At 40.8% G+C, this 12,678-nt stretch overlaps 1 long non-coding RNA gene across 2 annotated transcripts in view; it reads right to left on the reverse strand.

The window, feature by feature from the left end:
- Positions 1 to 5,603: 5,603 nt before the first annotated feature.
- The window catches only part of LOC139187128 (uncharacterized), a 42,235-nt gene continuing 35,160 nt past the window's right edge, over positions 5,604 to 12,678 (reverse strand). For both annotated transcript variants that reach the window (XR_011570767.1, XR_011570766.1), the window contains exons 3-4: positions 7,475 to 7,539; positions 5,604 to 5,828 (exon numbers count right to left, since the gene is read on the reverse strand). This is a non-coding gene — a long non-coding RNA (uncharacterized lncRNA). The remainder of the gene's footprint in view (positions 5,829 to 7,474; positions 7,540 to 12,678) is intronic.

Consider the following 12,678-nt stretch of genomic DNA (forward strand, 5'->3'; position numbering starts at 1 on the left):
TGCATAGGAATTCAAAAATATCAATGAATCACAGAACCAACAATCTTAAGAAGAGATGTGAGAATATAAGGATTACTGCTTAGTTTTCTGGTGGGCACTAATCCAGGATCTCAGCCCAGATATCCAGGTGAGAAAGAAGTATCTTCTAACACTCATCCAGCTAGGTAGGGCTTCTATGTTCTATGAGGCAAAGCACATAACAGGTACAATTTTTTCTCAATCCAGTTTTATGACTGACACTGTTGGTTGCTGGTACAATAGACATTTTCCCATTCTTCCTTGCTAAAAGAACCTTGATTGGGTGCTTATGTGTGTGACAATGTGCTTATACCTAGACCAATTATTGGTCACCACCTGGCGTGCTGCGATTCATGGGGTCGCCAAGAGTCAGACATGACTGAGTGACTGAACTGAACTGAACTGAATGTATTACCTTTGAAAGTGAGTAAGCTAGAGGGTGATCAAAAGAATTCATGCTTTTGAACTGTGGTGTTGGAGAAGACTCTTGAGAGTCCCTTAGACTGCAAGGAGATCAAACCAGTCAATCCTAAAGGAAATCAACCCTGAATATTCATTGGAAGCACTGATGCTGAAGCTGAAACTCCAATGCTTTGGCCACCTGATGTGAAGAATTGACTCACTGGAAAAGACCCTGATGCTGGAAAAGGTTGAAGGCAGGAGAAAAAGGGGGCGACAGAGGATGAGATGGTTGGATGGCATCACCAACTTGATGAACATGCGTTTGAGTAACTCTGGGAGTTGGTGATGGACAGGGAAACCTGGCGTGCTGCAGTCCATGGGGTCACAAAGAGTCAGACACGACTGAACTGAGGGGGTGGTCATGTGACCCAGTTCCAGGCAATGATGTAAAGTCTACTGAAGACTTGGGGTGGAGGGGGAGGGGGAGGTTTTCCTTTCATAATAAAAGAGTGGCCTGCAAGGAAATAGTTTGTTTTCGTTTTGTTTTGTTTTGTTGGCCCCTTTCCCCTTCCTTCCTGCTTGAGATAATGTTGTTTTGGGATGAAATATCTGGCGCTGTGGCAGCTATCCTGGTACAATGAGATGAAAATCTGAGGACAAAATACCAACACACTGAGGATAGCACTAGGATTAAATGAAAGATCCTGACTTCTTGATGTTGATGTTGGGCAATGGAAGCATGCAGAGAATACCTGACTTAAGGCTATTTCTTAAACAATAAATGCCCTTATGTTTCATACACTGTGACTCTCTTATTTGTAATTGAACTGAATCCAACTAACTTATAGAAGCACAGTTATCCTCTTTAGAATAACTTTTCCCCAGGTTTTGGCAGTTTTTTCTTTTTTTCCCTATGTCTTTGCTTTCCATATTGCTAGAGAATTTTATCTTTTTTAACTTCTTAAATTTTTTAGTGGAAATAAAGTTAGCACTAGGGGTGACTAACAAAATTCCACTTTAAATTGAAATTCCACTATTCATCTTTTGATGACTTTACTTTAAAAAAAGACTTGAAAGTCTCTGGAATGGGCCCCCCATACCACCACTCTATCCCTTTTTCTTCTATAAAAAGTGTATAATTCAAATAATCAGATTATCTTTCATATGGGTAGCACCTTACAAACAGATTTAACAGGCATTAACTCATTCGATTCTCAATTCAAAACATTCAACAAATATTTATTGTACACTTTAATCTCAATGCCCTGGGCTAAGTGCTGTGATGACTACAAAGATAAGGAATAGCTACTACTTCCATACAGTTCACATATAGTTGAACTGATAATCATATACACCTATCTCTAAGACAATTGTGACTGTTGTAAGTATAATATGAAATATAAGCTCTGTGGTTTTGAAGTGAGAAGTAGAAATTAGTGAATTCTCCATGGGGGAAAATCATTGAGTTTATGGCACAAAATTGAGTTTATGGCACCAGACACTAGCTACATCCTTGTCCTCTTTACTACTAAAAGATTATATTCATATAAAGGCTGCAGCAAACAGTATAAGAAACATGAAAGAATGATTTATACAGTGCACATCTGAATCCAGGTTCTGTTAGTTTCTGGTTTTGTGATTTGGCAGAAGTTATGTGACCTCCATAAATGTGTGTATTCACCTGTAACAAGGAGCTAACAAAAAGCCAATATTTCAGTGTTTGTTGAAAGGTTCAAAATAACAAACATAAAGCACTTAGTAAAAAGTTCATCTTATAGTGTTTGTTTATTATTTTTTTGTATTGCCATTGTGTTGTTGTTGATATCATTATTGTCATTTAGTGATACCAAAATGGGAACGAGGTTCTGTTTAACCAAGGTCAGAACATACAAAAGGTTCAAAATGTGAGGTTGGAGGCAGCATATAAGGGATAAAAGTGCAAAAAAAAAAAAAAAAAAAAATAGATAAACCAGGCAGAAGCACATCTTATTTTGTTCTCAATTCAGTTGAAGTTTGGTTCTGCTCATATATTCTGTGGGCCTTCCCAGGTGGCACCAGTGGTAAAGACCTCCCACCCCAACCACCACCAATGCAGGAGGCGTGAGAGATGTGGGTTCAAATCCTGGGTTGGAAAGATTCCCTGGAGGAGGGCATGGAAACCCACTCCAGTATTCTTGACTGGAGAATTCCATGGACAAAGGAGCCTGACAGGCTACAGTACATATGGTAGAGTAAAGAGTTGGACATGACTGAAGTGACTTAGCAGGCACACATACATCCTTTACATCAGCAGTCCCCAAAATTTTTGGCACCAGGAAGCAGTTTTGTGGAAGACAATTTTTCCATGGCTGAGGTGGGGGGATTTGTTTTGGGATGATTCAAACACATTGCATTTATTGTGTACTTTATTTCTATTATTATTATGTTGTGATATATAATGGACACAGTTCACCATAATGCATAATCAGTAGGGCCCTTGAACTTGTTTTCCTGAATTCAGGTGGTAATGCAAGCAATGGGGAGCAGCTTTAAATACAGATGAAGTTTCTATACATCTGTGTCTCTTTTGCTGTCTCGCATACAGGGTTATCATTACCATCTTTCTAAATTCCATATGTATGCATTAGTATACTGTATTGGTGTTTTTCTTTCTGTCTTACTTCACTCTATATAATAGGCTCCAGTTTCATCCACCTCATTAGAACTGATTCAAATGTTGATGTATGGCAAAACCAATACAATATTGTAAAGTAAAAAAATTAAAAATAAATACAGATGAAGTTTCGCTCTCTTGCCCACTGCTCATCTCCTGCTGTGTGGCCCAGTTCCTAATGGACCACAGACTGGTACAGGTTCCATGGCCCAGGGGTTGTCCCGTTTTATATGACTGGGCAAGAATACATTTATTCAACAAATAAGAGATGGCATTTTATAGTACCACCAACACAGACTGATGTTGAAGCTGAAGCTCCAATACTTTGGTCACCTGATGCGAACAGCTGACTCATTAGAAAAGACCCTGATGCTGGGAAAGATTGAAGGCAGGAAGAGAAGGAGACGACAGAGGATGAGATGGTTGTATGGTATCACCGACTCAATAGACATGAATTTGAGCAAGCTCTGGGAGATGATAAAGGACAGGGAAGCCCAGCATGCTGCAGTCGATGGGGCTGCAGAGTCAGACATGACTGAGTGACCGAACAACACAGGAGACTATAACCTTCCTCCTGTTTCAACTTGTGATTCCTATACTTGCTGTAATTTAAGAAACTAGAAAGCCTAATATGTTTTTTCATAGGTTTTATTATTACTTTGGTGTGGCAAGGGCAACAGATCAGGAGATGATTATCACTGGAAAGACAGTTTATTACTCACGGTTGCCAAGAGAGGGCATGGTACCCCATGCAGGGCAACATGGGTCAGTCAAAAGAGGAGAGGAAGGAACTGTGGGAAAGAGCATTTATTGTGGTTTCACAAGAAGAAACAAGCAAGACAGGGTAAGCCAGCTGAGGCTTGGCCACCTGACTAATGTCAGCAGGTTGCTCCTAGTGTCTAGCAGCTGATCCTGTGGTGATCCAGAGCAGGTGGATAGTGAGAGCTACATTCAGAAGGTGGCTGCAGGTGCGTGCTTTGCATTGGTTGGTTTGAATCTGAAAAGCACATTCACAAGGAAGTGCTTTACTATCTCAAGGAACTGCCAAAACCCAGATGGGGCGAGTCCTCCAGTGCCAGCAAGGCCCCAGATATCAAAGCATCAGAATGAAGAAAATAAAAGACATGCTTAACAGAGTATGTGAAAAGTAAAAGGAAATTGAGCCTGAGTTTGGGTCACTGCAGCTCTTTTCAAGTCCCAGGAGTAAAGTACTTGAGGTTTGGACTGTGAAACCATCTGTTCAGGAATTTCTGAGGCTGACTTTCTAGTCTCTGCTGTATTTCAGGTGGTAGAAGCTCCTGGTTAAGGAAGGTATTTTAACTGATAGAATATGTCATTAAAAATACCCTTGTTCTTGTTCAGCCACTCAGTTGTTTCTCTTTGAGACCCCATGGACTGCAGCATGCCAGGCTTCCCCATCCTTCACCATCTCACAGAACTTGCTTTAACTCATGTCTATTGAATCAGTGATGCCATCCAACCATCTCATTCTCTGTCGTCCCCTTCTCATCCTGCCTTCAGTCTTTCCCAGCATCAGGGTCATTTCTAATGAGTCAGTTTTTCACATCAGATGGGCAAAGTATTGGAGCTTCAGCTTCAGCATCTGTCCTTCCAATGAATATTCAGGGTTGATTCCCTTTAGGATTGACTGGTTTGATCTCCTTGCTCTCCAAGGGACACTCAGGAGTCTTCTCCAACACCATAATTCAAAAACATCAATTATTTGCTGCTCAGCCTTTTTATGGTCCAACTCTCACATCCATACATGACTACTGGAAAAACTATAGCTTTGACTATATGGACCTTGGTCAGCTAAGTAATGTCTCTGCATTTTAATATGCTGTCTGGGTTTGTCATTGCTTTTCTTCCAAGGAGCAAGCATCTTAATTTCATGGCTGCAGTCACCATCTGTAGTGATTTTGGAGCCCAAGAAAATAGAGTCTGCCACTGTTTCCATTGTTTCCCCATCTATGAACATGAAGTGATGGGACCGGATGCCATGATCTTAGTTTTTTGAATGTTCAGTTTTAAGCCAGCTTTTTCATTCTCCTCTTTCACTTTCATCAAGAGGCTCTTTAGTTACTCTTCACTTTCTGCCATAAGGGTGGTGTCATCTGCATATCTGAGGTTATTGATATTTCTCCTGGCAGTCTAGATTCCAGCTTGTGCTTCATCCAGCATGGCATTTCACATGATGTGCTCTGCACATAAGTTAACAAAGCTTACTCCTTGTCAAAAGACCAGTCCAAAAATGAAATGTTCAATTCTCAACTGGTATGAATAAATTTCCTTCTTCTAGACATTTAAGTAATCCCCATAGCTTCCTTGGTGGCTCAGACAGTAAAGAATCTGCCTGCAATGCAGGAAATCCAGGTTTGATCTCCAGGTTGGGAGATCACCTGGAGAAGGGAATAGCAGCCCACTCCAGTATTCTTGCCTGGAGAATCCCATGGACAAAGGAGCCTGGCGGGCTACAGTCCATAGCCCACGGGGTTGCAAAGATTCAGACATGACTGAACAACTACACTTTCATGTTCACATAGCTTATAAGAGTATTTTGTTTGTTTTACTTGATTTAAGTAAATTTTATTGCAGATGACCCTGAAATTTTTAACTGAAATTCATGCAGAAGATCATCCTAGATCTGAAGCTATTTAACATTTTCTTCCATCCTTCATCTTGGGGAGAAAGTGCTCTTCATTACATCCAAAGATATATGGCCACCAGTGTGGAAGAGAAAGTTGAGTAATTCACCCTGAGAAGATAAAATCAGATTTCCAAATGACCCTGGCAACAGGAGGAGTCAGAAATAAAAATCATAACTTTGAACTAATGTTAAGGAGCATTTTGAAATGAAAAACAAAGTGCAAAAATTCAGGATGAGCAACAGCTGACATTATGGAGCTACAAAGAGAGACTCACAGACATTGCTGACCTCAAGCTAAACAGGTTTCAGGAGTGGTTCTGTTATTAGTGGGGAAAAGTGAACTTTATTCTTTGAGATTCATAAATAAAAGAAGCAATAACATGAGGAATTCATGTTATTTCTGTATTTTTTGCACTAAATTAATTCAAGGGAGATGTATAGAATTTGGAAATGATTCAAAAGAGAGCAGCTACAATTTAAAAAAAATTTTTTTCAACAACTGTTTAGAATTCCCTGATGGTCCAGTAGTTAGGACTCTACTTTTTCACTGTGGTGGCCCAGGTTCAGTCCCTGGTCAGAGAACTAAGATCTTGCAAGCCATGTGGAAATCCCCAGGACAAGCCAAATTAATTATTTAAATAGTTTAATCTTGGGAACAGAAAGTTAACTGGGATTCTCAGGTGTCTACTTTATGTACATATACACAGAAGTGGCAATTGCCCACATGGTGTGAAGGTGCTCTTGCCTAAAAATATCTTCTGCCAATTAAACATAGTTTTACTATTGGAATATTATTCACAGCACCACAAAAGAGGTAATCTAAATCAAACTAATACTATCTTAATGGATATTCTAGATACCACCTAAAAGTAGCCAGTTAGCCACTGATTAAATACTTTTAGTAATGGCATATTAGCTATCTGATGATGATGGTGATGATGACTCCTATCATTCACTGACCACCTACTGTGGGCTACAAATTATGCTAAGACTTCTTAAAATATATGATAACACTCAATTATATTTTTAGTAGACAAATTGGAAGCCTGGCATGGTTAAGGCACCTGACTAATATTGCACAAGTCAGGTATATCTCATTTTATTGTGCTTTATTGTGTTCCCTAGATACTGTGTTTTTTTATATATACAAATTGAAGGTTTGTGCAACCCTTTGTTGATCAAGTCTATTGGTGCCATGTTTCTGGTAGCATTTGCTCACTTCATGTCTCTGTGTCACATTCTAGTAATTCTCTCGATATTTAAAACATCTTATTATTATATTTATGATGATGATTTCTGATACGTGATCTTTGATGCTATTATTGTAATTGTTTTGGCATTCTTTAGCAATAAAGTATTTTTCAATTCAAAGAGGTTCTTTTTAAATAAAGTACTTTTAAAATAAGGTATGTACTTTTGGGGGGATGAGGGGGACTTTCCTGGTGGCTCAGTTACAGAATCAGCCTGCTAATACTGGAGACACAAGTGATGCAGGTTTGATCCCTGGGTCAGAAAGATTCTCTGGAGCAGGAAATGGCAACCCACTCCAGTATTCTTGCCTGTGAAATCCCATGGACAGAGGAGCCTGTCAGATTAGCCAGGCTACAGTCCATGGGGTTGCAAAAGTCAGACTCAACTGAGCATGCAAATAGGTACTTTTTCAACATAATGCTATTGCACACTTAAAAGAATATAGTATAGTATAAATATAACTTTTACATACACAGGGAAACCAAAACATTCCTGCAACTCACTTTTTTGTGATATTCACTTTATTGCAGCCATCTTGAAGTGAATCCGCAATATCTCTGACGTATGCCTGAAGTTAAAAGTACACAGTCTGATTTTAGCATCTCTGCTGTTGACAAGACTAGGGAGCTCACCATTAAATACATAAGGAAACCCATACAAAGAGAAGTTAAGCAATATTCCAAGGTTTCGTGCAGGTCCAGCCTCAAGTTTGGCTCTGAACAGGGGGTCTGTCCAACTCCAGGGTCTTGGCACTGTCCCCTTGTGCCACACTGACTACTTGCTGACATCCAGAAACCTTCTCACACACTCACCATGCTCCTTCTCAAGCTGTTACTCTATGGAACTGCTGCAACTTGAATAAAATTGCAGACTCCTAGTAAATATCTGTTGAATAAATATAACTGAGTTGATGCAATAGCAAGCAAGCTGCATCATAAAATAATTACAATGTGATATAGAATTCAAGTTCCATGAAAACAAACAAATCTATCTAAAGAAATAAATATTGCTTTGCTGCAATTTGGTTCCCAGAAAAGGTAGCAGAATTCAAATCCTTTCTGTCTATCTGTGTAAATTTGCAAGGATTTTCTCTAAATCTGGCCACTGCATCATGGTTAACCTATTTAAATGTGTGGCCTTTGTTGTGACAAAGAGGTGGCAGAAATTCAAAGCCTTGTTTACTAAGAAATGGAGAGATTGTCAGAGAGCACATCTTTGGGCTCCCTGTGGCATATAGCAAATTCCCACTGGCTATTTTTATCCTCCAATAAAAAATAAAATAGGAGAGAACAAGATGGCTGAGGAAAAACTGGAAATAGAACTGCCTTATGATCCAGCAATCCCACTGCTGGGCATACACACTGAGGAAACCAGAAGGGAAAGAGACACGTGTACCCCAATGTTCATCGCAGCACTGTTTATAATAGCCAGGTCATGGAAGCAACCTAGATGTCCATCAGCAGATGAATGGATAAGAAAGCAGTGGTACATATACACAATGGAGTATTACTCAGCCATTAAAAAGAATACATTTGAATCAGTTCTAATGAGGTGGATGAAACTGGAGCCTATTATACAGAGTGAAGTAAGCCAGAAGGAAAAACATAAATACAGTATACTAACGCATATATATGGAATCTAGAAAGATGGTAACAATAACCCGGTGTACAAGACAGCAAAAGAGACACTGATGTATAGAACAGTCTAATGGACTCTGTGGGAGAGGGAGAGGGTGGGAAGATTTGGGAGAATGACATTGAAACATGTAAAATATCATGTAAGAAACGAGCTGCCAGTCCAGGTTCGATACATGATACTGGATGCTTGGGGCTAGTGCACTGGGACGACCCAGAGGGATGGTATGGGGAGGGAGGAGGGAGGAGGGCTCAGGATATATAAAATTAAAAAAATTTAAAAAAAAAAAAATAGGAGAGAACAAGATGGCTGAGGAGTAGGTGGATGTGAAGTACATCTCTCTCCATGGATACATCAAGAATACACCTTCAGACACAGAAGTACATTCAGAACACCAGCTGAGAGTGTACAGGCATACCTGATCAGCAGAAAAGAACATATAGACCCACACAAAACTCGGTAGGATGAAGGAACTAGGGTGAAAAACAGGAGTGTTAGTAGGACTGGACCTGCCCTCCACAGTGGGGAACTGAAGCAGGGGTCTGATCCCCACAACAGGGCAGTCGTCTGAGTCAGAGGAGAAACATTTAAGGCTGAGAGTGAAACAGCTGATCTGCGGCAGCCTGAATAGAATGAGAATCAGACAGTCCTTGCCACAGTCATACATACCCGGGACAGGGATGCAGGTCCCCTGGAAGGGACAGCAGCTGGGAGCTAGAGTTTAGGGATTGTGGAGCAATCCCAGGGCAAGGGCTGCTGTTGACTGTGGAGAGACGGATCGAGGGGGTGTGAGGGAGGAGACCGTGGTGGGAAATGCCTGTGGAGGAAAGCCAGGCAGCCACAGAAGCAAGGCAATATTGCTGAGTCACACATAGCGGGTGGAGCCATCACCATAACACCTCTCTCCCCACACACCAGCATCAGCAGCTGAACAATAGAGAGCCTGGCCCATCAAATGCCTGACACTGAACTACAGAGTAGAACTCCAGCCAGGGGGGGCCCTCTCTGTGCCTGACACACCGAACAACAGAGAAGGACCCCAGGCAAGAGAGCCCTCTAGGTGCCCAAATGGGCAAAGCTAAGGAGAAAGACTGGCCAAAGAGGCCTTCTGATCATCAGCTACAAGAGGCTTGAAAAAAGACTCTGATAGGGCCATAACTCATGCAGCAGAGGCAGTCCATGTCCCTGCACACTTGGTACCACCAGGGTTCCCGCAAACCAAGCAGCTGTGCCACCTTCATGCTCAACTCTCACTGGGGCAGAGCTGCCACAGGCAAAAAAGTCTTGCATCTATGCATGCAGGGTCACTTCGATTATGTCTGACCCTTTGTGACCTTGTAGACTGTGGCCTGCCAGGCTTCTCTGTCAGGGAGGGGGTTCTCCAGGCAAGAATACTGGAGCATATTAGCCAATACTGGTTGCCATACCCTTCTAGAGCACTATATTTCTTCCTGCCCTAGCTGCCAACTCCCCTGAATACCTGGTGCTGCCAGAACCCCTGCAACCCAAGCAGCCGCACCACCTCCACACCTGGCCCTCACAGGGGCAAACCCAAGTCCTCCAGGGCAGCCTCAGGAGCTAACCCCAGTGGACAACCCACATGCAGAAGTGGGAATAAAACCACAGTTGAAACCCAGGGGCAGTGCAGCTAAGGAAGACCCAAAACCTTCCCACCAGCTGTACAAGCTGCAGATTAAATCCACACGATCAACTAGGCAGACTCTGTGTCTATGGAATATATAAAAGTACATTTAGAGTGCCCACAAAAGAAAATGCACTAGTTCTGACAGCTGTTGACATTAGAGGCAACAATACACAGGAGTAGGACCAGATTAGAATCTGAGCTGCCCCCACAGCAGGTCCAGAGACCAGCACAGTGTTGGAGGGCATCCTAGGGAGGCGAGGTGGACTGTGACTCTCAGCGAGGGAAAGGACTCTGACAGCAGTGACTCAGGAAAAATATTTATTATTCTCATGTTTTGACTTGTTCTGTAGATTCTTTTGGATTTTTTTTCTTTTCTTTTTTTCCTTTTTTCCCTCCTCTGTTTTAGTTGTTGATTTTGTTGGCATTATGAAATCTAATTAATCTTTTGAGCTTTTTTTTTCTTTTTTTTTCTCAGTCACATTTTTTATTATTGTTATAGACCTCTGCCTCTACGTTGGGCTTTTGCACTTCTGTTGTTTTCCTTTTATTTTTTTTTCCTTTTTTTCTTTTTCCTTTATTTTTTCTCTTTTTATAATTTTAACTTTTATTTTTTTAATATGCTATATTTTGTCTACATTTATTCCTTTGTTTGCCTTTCCTACTGTTCTTTCCCCTTGCAGTTAATCTTAGTGTATATAAATCTTCATCTAAATGTATTTAACTTTGCCTATCTATTCTTTCTTTCTATTCTTTCTTTCTCTTCCTCTCAAACTACTTGTTAATTTTTTCATTGCTTTATTCCCCACTTGGCACCTTGCTTTAGTTTTGTTTTCCACTTTGTGCTTTAGTTAGTTTTGTTCTTTTCTGGTACACATAATTTTTTTTTTTTACTTTTTTTTAACTTTTTTTTTTTTTTTTTTTTTTTTTACTTTACAACACGTGTATACCCATGTAAACATAATTTTTTATTTCCTTAGTTCACTGGGTCAAACTATTGTACTTTATTTTTGATGGACTGTCTTGACTTTACTCTTGGAGTAGGCATTGGCGAACAACTCCAGTACTCTTGCCTGGAAACTTTCATGGACAGAGGAGCCTGGTGCCAACAGTCCATGGGGTCACTAAGAGTCAGACACGACTGAGCGACTTCACTCTCACTTTTCATTTTCATGCATTGGAGAAGGAAATGGCAACCCACTCCAGTGTTCTTGCCTGGAGAATCCCAGGGATGGGGGAGCCTGGTGGGCTGCCATCTATGGGGTCACACAGAGTCAGACATGACTGATGTGACTTAGCAGTTTGACTTTACTCATGGGTATATATGTATACGTGTATATTCCATTATTTTAGTTATTATTTGCCTGATTTGTAACTGTCATTTGTCTGGGGTTCATCTTTACTTTCTCATTTTTGGATATTTGTTTAAATCTCACTTAATAGCATAGCAAACCACTTGTGGAATCTTTGTTCCTGACCAGAGATCAAGCCCCGAGCCTTTGGAGTGGCAGCACTGACTCCAAGACCCTAGACTACCAGAGAACTAACCCTAGGCAGTGTCAAATAGTGAGAACTCACACAGAGGAAACCCCTTGAATACAAGATCAAGCATCACCCAACCACCATTAGTACCCTGTGCAGGACGCCTCATCTAAACAACAAATAAAACTAAAATATAAACTCAATCATCAGCAGACAGGATTATCACCTCACTCAGCCTTGCCCAGCAGAGGAAAAATAAATGAACAAACACAGAAAAATTCAGCACAATTCTCAACCTACACAAACCACTGGACAAACCTTAGGAGGGCAGAAACCAAAAGAAAAAAAGTATTCAACCTTAAAGCCTGGGAAAAGGAGACCTCAAACACAATAAGTTTAAAAAAAAAAAATAATGAAGAGGCAGAGAAATACTACACAAATGAAGAAATAAATGAAGAGGAATTAGGCAAACTACCTGAAAGAGATGGGAATACCAGACCACCTTACCTGCCTCTTGAGAAACTTGTATGCAGGTCAGGAAGCAACAGTTAGAACTGGACATGGAACAACAGACTGGTTCCAAATAGGAAAAGGAGCACGTCAAGGCTGTATATTGTCACCCCGCTTATTTAACTTATATGCAGAGTACATCCTGAGAAATGCTGGGCTGGAAGAAGCACAAGCTGGAATCAAGATTGCTGGGAGAAATATCAATAACCTTAGATATGCAGATGACACCACCCTTATGGCAGAAAGGGAAGAAGAACTAAAGAGCCTCTTGATGAAAGTGAAAGAGGAGAGTGAAAAAGTTGGCTTAAAGTTCAACATTCAGAAAACTAAGATCATGGCATCTGGTCCCATCATTTCATGGCAAATATATGGGGAAACAGTGTCAGACTTTATTTTTCTGGGCTCCAAAATCAATGCAGATGGTGACTGTAGCCATGA

The sequence above is a fragment of the Bos indicus genome, chromosome 15 (genome assembly GCF_029378745.1).
Source record: "Bos indicus isolate NIAB-ARS_2022 breed Sahiwal x Tharparkar chromosome 15, NIAB-ARS_B.indTharparkar_mat_pri_1.0, whole genome shotgun sequence".
Taxonomy (NCBI): Eukaryota; Metazoa; Chordata; class Mammalia; order Artiodactyla; family Bovidae; genus Bos; species Bos indicus.